This window comes from Saccopteryx leptura, chromosome 6 (genome assembly GCF_036850995.1).
Source record: "Saccopteryx leptura isolate mSacLep1 chromosome 6, mSacLep1_pri_phased_curated, whole genome shotgun sequence".
Classification (NCBI taxonomy): Eukaryota; Metazoa; Chordata; class Mammalia; order Chiroptera; family Emballonuridae; genus Saccopteryx; species Saccopteryx leptura.
In genome coordinates this window covers 175999807-176006078 of record NC_089508.1, presented here as the reverse complement: position 1 = coordinate 176006078, position 6272 = coordinate 175999807, and the positions used below count along the sequence as shown (strand labels likewise).

General features: G+C 43.2%; 1 non-coding gene across 1 annotated transcript; it reads right to left on the bottom strand.

The window, feature by feature from the left end:
- Window positions 1–875: 875 nt before the first annotated feature.
- TRNAV-UAC (transfer RNA valine (anticodon UAC)) lies at window positions 876–951 on the bottom strand. Its single transcript has one exon. It is a non-coding gene; the product is annotated as a tRNA-Val (tRNA).
- Between the last annotated feature and the right edge of the window lie 5321 nt (window positions 952–6272).

Below are 6272 nucleotides of genomic sequence, written 5' to 3'. Positions count from 1 at the left end.
ATAAACTGACTCTAAAGTGAGAGTAATTTGCATTCATTATGATAATGTACATGTAAGTACAGTTAAGTGTTTTCATCCATTATCCCATTTAAATGCTCAGTTTCCTAATTGTTACAAAGAGTCTTTCCAATCTGAAAATGGCTATAAATATACACAAAGATGTTCCTCGCGGTGCTCTTTATAAAAGAAAATAACTGAAAACAACCCAACTGTTCAACTTGAAGTTAACGGGTGTTATGATATATACCTATAATGCAATCAAGTTACAACAGACAATGATGTTTTCAGTTCTTCTTTTAGTGAAACAGTGAAGTGTTTATGAAATGGTGCTCTTGACGATATAAAAATGCATCAAAAGGTAATAAAACCCACAAATGTTCAGAACACTGTAAGCAAGAAAAAGGAGTTTGGATTTTTTTCTAAGTGTGACTAGAAACCACTGAAGTGTCTTAATTTAAGAAGCAGACTGATATGACTAGATTTGCATTTTAAAACAATTACTTTGTTTTCTCTATAATTCTTTGTTCTGAGTTTTCCACAATAAAGATAACAATACTTTTTTTTTTTTTTTGTATTTTTCTGAAGCTGGAAACGGGGAGAGACAGTCAGACAGACTCCTGCATGCGCCTGACCGGGATCCACCTGGAACGCCCACCAGGGGCGACGCTCTGCCCACCAGGGGGCGATGCTCTGCCCCTCAGGGGCGTCGCGCTGCCTTGACCAGAGCCACTCTAGCGCCTGGGGCAGGGGCCAAGGAGCCATCCCCAGCGCCCGGGCCATCTTTGCTCCAATGGAGCCTCGGCTGCGGGAGGGGTAGAGAGAGACAGAGAGGAAGGAGGGGGGGGGTGGAGAAGCAAATGGGCGCTTCTCCTATGTGCCCTGGCTGGGAATCGAACCCGGGTCCCCCGCATGTAAGGCCGACGCTCTACCGCTGAGCCAACCGGCCAAGGCCAAGATAACAATACTTTTAAACCAAGATGAGAAATAAACTCCTAGTCTCCTAGTCCTTGCTTCGCAAACTATTTGACAACTCCCCAAAAGAAGCCCAAAGCAGGGAACAAACATTAATAGTCAGCTTCGGGACCTCTAAAGGAAGGCACGGCCATGGGGCAAGACTCAATGCTGTGCCTTTTAACACAGAAGGTAGTTATTTTTACAGTACAGATAAATGAGCCAACCAAAATAGCTCTTGCATGCTTGTAAGTTGCTGCTCAGGAACATGCTAAATAAATTATAGAAGTCTGCTCTGATGAGGAGATGGGAAGAGACAATGGATTCAAGTTTACTTTTCTGGAGCAACTGATATCAGGAGGCCATGGACTACTAAATCCTTCCTGTGCCTGTAGCACACTTTGTCCTGATGAACTAGGAGAGCCTTTCTGAGCAACTGCCTCCCAGAGTAAGAAGACTTGGATAGACTCAGCTGACACCTGACCCTGAGGTAGCAGCCCTTAGGTGGGGACAATCTGTAATATGATGATATACCGTATCACCCAAAGAGGGCAAGCTGAACTCAGAAGCTTTCAGGACACAGGAGCCCGATGCAAAGAAAAGCAAAGTTGTAGAATCAACGAAATTTGACAACTTTGGGCCCAGTGGTAAGAAGTGTTGCTAACTGTGTAGAAACTTCATTTCTTTAATATGACCTGGCCTCACCCAGCATCCTGACTCACCTGGCTCCTACTCTCTTGCATGTCCACTCCCTTAATCATTAAGCCCACAGGACAATGGGTTTCTGAGCGGCATCAGATACTCGTAGCAACAAAGCCTCAGGTCTGCTGACCACAGAGACTGAGTTTTGGCCAAACTAGAGATAACATATAGGCTTCAGCTGTGTTTCAGTGCCAGGCCCAGAAAAGCAGGGAAACCAAATGAAGTGACTCCATAGGTGACATTAGGACCAGATGCACTTGATCAACTACCCCTTCCCCTAACACAGACCAATCAGTCAAGGTCATGACCCTGACCGTGACCCTGACCGTGACCCTAACTCCCTTATGATGAATTATTTTTCTGCTATCGCCCTTCGTGACCATGATTAATGACTTTTTCCCCCTATATAACCCATCCCCTGGGAGCTATCCAGAGCCAGGTCTTCGAGTATTAGCTCACCTGTGACTCTAGTGTTGGCTACTTCCTGAAAATAAACCCTTCCTTCCTCGGCTGTAAACTTCTATTTGTATCTTACTGGACCTTGATGTGTTTGGGCAAATGGCCCCCTTTAGTCTGCTAGCAGTATACAATAGGGGGAAAGTATGGGTGTTGGATTTGCTGCTGGCTCTGTTTGGTGTTCATTCTATGACCTTGGGCGGGATGCTCAGCCTCCTCAGCCTTAGGTTATACATGTATACAATGAGGTTGATAATAACTTCCTCCTACGATCGGGTGGTGATTTGGAAATACAATCTTTAAAACTTCCAGCCGTGTGTGATGAAGAAGAAGCTAAGCTGGAGGCTCTATGCAATGCAGTCCATTTCTGACAGGAAACCGAGGGCTACAGCTCTTACTCACTCAATGGAACTCCCACAATTTCCCCACTACTGTTACAGCCTTAAAGAAGGAAACGCATTTCCCAAATGACCTTGAAGTCATCAGATCCTGAATCATGAGAACAGACTTGGATTCCCTAGAATTATTAAGTCAGGGAAACATAGTCACACATTTGAGAAGTCTTTTGCAACAAAAGCTGAAGAGGTAGATTCTGGTTAAACCCTCAATCAGAAAAGCAAAATAACTACAGTGCTATTCTTTGAGCCCTTTTGTTAGCTGAGAGTGTACTGTATTTAGCAGTTAAGTACAATAAATTGTCAATGCATGAGACTCCATGAACTATACAACACTGATGCTCTTTTTCTTTACTTGGTGGGGGGGAGAGAGGAAAGTGTTACCACAAGTCTGGAGGAGTGACTAAATCAACTTCCTCGGCACATAATATACACAATACATTTCTAAATGATATATGACCCTTCCCCCTGTTTTTTCCTTCCAGGTTTGCTAATTACAATTTTCCCAATCTTTTCAATAATATATGGTTTTATTACCCCATCCCCATCCACCTGACCAAACACACATACACACATATAAACATGCATGTGTTCTCCACAAGAGCACAAAACAATCAACATTTTGGTTGTGTTTTCAAAGTTAGGATGGAGAGATTACACTAAAAGCTTATGCGTAAAGAACCACAAAACGACAACGGCAGTGGAATCTGAACGAAGCCCGGTTAAGGTACCTATTTTAAGCAACATATTGTTCAGCTAGAAGCCTACATTTGAACGAAGGGACGTTTTGGGATGTTCTTTCTATGGCTGGATTCCTGCCATCCACGTGACTGGCATTCCAGCTACTGGAAAGGAAGACCGCGAAGTCTCTGGGAGTCCTTCTGGTTAAAACAGTAATTCCAGAGAGGAGAGACGGCATGAGAGAGAATGCATATTGGAGAAACCTGCGTCTGTTGATTTGTCAGATGTCCCGAATTTCATGTTTGCTGACTACGGAAAGGAAGTTTAGGAAACAGAAGCAGGCTCGTGTGACTGTTTTCTCCATATTGTACCAGCCATCTGTTCCTATCAGAGAAGTTCTGGCTAAGGACGGAAGCCAAAGAAAACTCCCCAGGTGTGACTCTGGAGAGTGTACCGGCCAGCCTACCATATGGCACCACTGGCTCGGCTCCTCGTGGAGCAATAAGCATTTCTGATTTGCACCGGTCCATTCATTTGAGGTACACACCCAGGGATATATGGAAAATGGATGGGACTTGTTTTCCTAGAGTATCAAGTTTACTTAGACATTGAGGGGGCTTAAGAAAGGGGTTGGAGTAAAAATACATTGTTTTATATTAAATCAGACAGAATGTGAATGAGTAGGATGAAAAACATCTCATTAATTATTAACATAAAAACATGTCACTACAGCCTGACCAGGCAGTGGCACAGTGGATATAGAATGCTGAATCAGGACATGGAGGACCCAGGTTCAACACACTGAGGTTGTGGCTTGAGCATGGGCTCATCTGGCTTGAGCGCAAGGTTGATGCCTTGGGCATGGGATCATAGACATGACCCCATGGTCGCTGGCTTGATCCCAAAGGTCACTGACTTGAAGCCAAAGGTCACTGGCTTGAGTAAGGGGTCACTAGCTCTGCTGAAGCCATCTGGTCAAGGCACATGTGAGAAAGCAATCAATGAACAACTGAGGAGCCACAACTATGAGTTGATGCCTCTCATCTCTCTCCCTTCCTGTCTGTCTGTCCCTATCTGTCCCTCTCTATGTCTCTCTCTCTCTGTCAAAAACAAAACAAAACATGTCACTACCTTTTCACTCTCTTCTCCCTTAGGGGAACTGAGCAAGGGTCAGAGCTCGGGAAAAGATGGGATCATGAGGCAATGAAGGGCAGAGGGGAGGAAAACTGGGTTGGGAGATAGGGTACACTAACAAAATCACCAAGGAATTCAATGGGGAAAAATGTTTCCAACAAATGTCACTGAAACTACTGGAATCAAAAATAATGAAACTTAACCCTTAGCAGCTACATGTAAATACATATATATAACCTGAAATGGATCATAGACCTAAATGTAAAAGCTGAACTTATAACATTTATAAAGGAAAACAGAGAGGGAAATACAAGCAGTCTTGGATTAGGCAATTTAAAAAAAAAAATAGATAATGAAAAAGTACAAAGAGATGAGGCATACAACACCAATGAATTGGACATCATCAAAGTCACAATTTTTCCTCTTTAAAAGATTCTGTAAAGAAAATGGATTCCCGGCCAGGGCACACAGGAGAAGTGCCAATCTGCTTCTCCACCCTTCCCCCTCTCCTTTCTCTCTATCTCTCTCTTCCCTTCCTGCAGCCAAGGCTCCATTGGAGCAAAGTTGGCCCAGGCACTGAGGATGGCTTCATGGACTCTGCCTCAGGTGCTAGAGTAGCTCCGATTGTGGTGAACCAACATCCCAGTGGGGTCGAGCATGGCCCCCTGGTGGGCATGTGCCGGGTGGATCCTGGTCGGGCGCACATGTGGGATTCTGTCCGTCTGCCTCCCCCCACTTCTCACTTTGGAAAACTACCAAAAAAGAAAAAAAAAGAAAATGGAAGACACACCAAAGACTAGGGAAAAAAATAATTGCAAAATAGATAAAGAGTCTAATTCTAGAATATATAAAAATATTTTTAACAACTCAAGAACAAGACAGTATTTTTAAAATAAGCATAGAATTTGATTAGACACCTCACCAAAGAAGATCTATAGATGGCAAATAAGTATATGGAAAGCATGTTCAACATCATTAGTCACTAGGGAAATGAAAATTAAAACCACAATGAGGCCCTGGCCAGTTGGCTCCATGGATTGAGCATCGGCCTGGCATGCAGACATCCTGGGTTCAATTCCTGGTTAGGGCACACATTAGATGCGACCCTCTGCTTCTCTTTCCCTCTCTCTCCCCCTACTTTCTCTCTTCCCCTCCTGTAGCCAGTGGCTTGATTGGTTCGAGCATTGGCCCCAGATGGACATTGCTGGGTAGATCCTGGTTGAGGCACAAGAGGGAGTCTATTTCCCCTCTTCTCACTTAAAAAAAAACCCCACCACACAATAAGATAGCATTGAATACCCCCTAGAAGGGTGGCAGCTGAAAGATGATCCGTGCAGTGTTGGTGAAGATGAGAAATAACTGGAATACTCATATATTGCTAGTGGGAACGCATACCTGTTACATAGTCACTGAACCACAGTTTGGCCTTTTTAAAAAAAAATAAATTTAAACATATATTTACCATATAACCCAGTTATCCTACTCCAAATTTACCCAAGAGGAAACAAACAACAACAACAAAAAATTAGGCTTACACAGAAATCTCCATGTTTCTATACAGCAGCTTTCTGTCCAAACATGGGCAACAGTCTGAATGTCTCACGGTGGATAAATGGTCAATGGACACAGTGCATGTGCATGCATATACTATTACTCAGCCATAAAAAGGAATGAACTGCTGATCCACAACTAGTGATCTACAACATGGGTGTAACTCCAACACGCCATGCTAAGTGACCAGACATAAAGGACCATACACTGTATCATTCTATCCCTATGAAATCCTAGAAAAGGAAACTATAGAGTTAGAAACCTAATAATGTCTGTGGTTGCCAGGAACAAGCTATTTGGGAGAGGAAATTAATTGCAGAAGATGAAGATGAAACTTTTGAGAGAGAAGAAACTATTCTATACATTAATTGTACTGGTAGTTAAATTACCTTATACATTTGT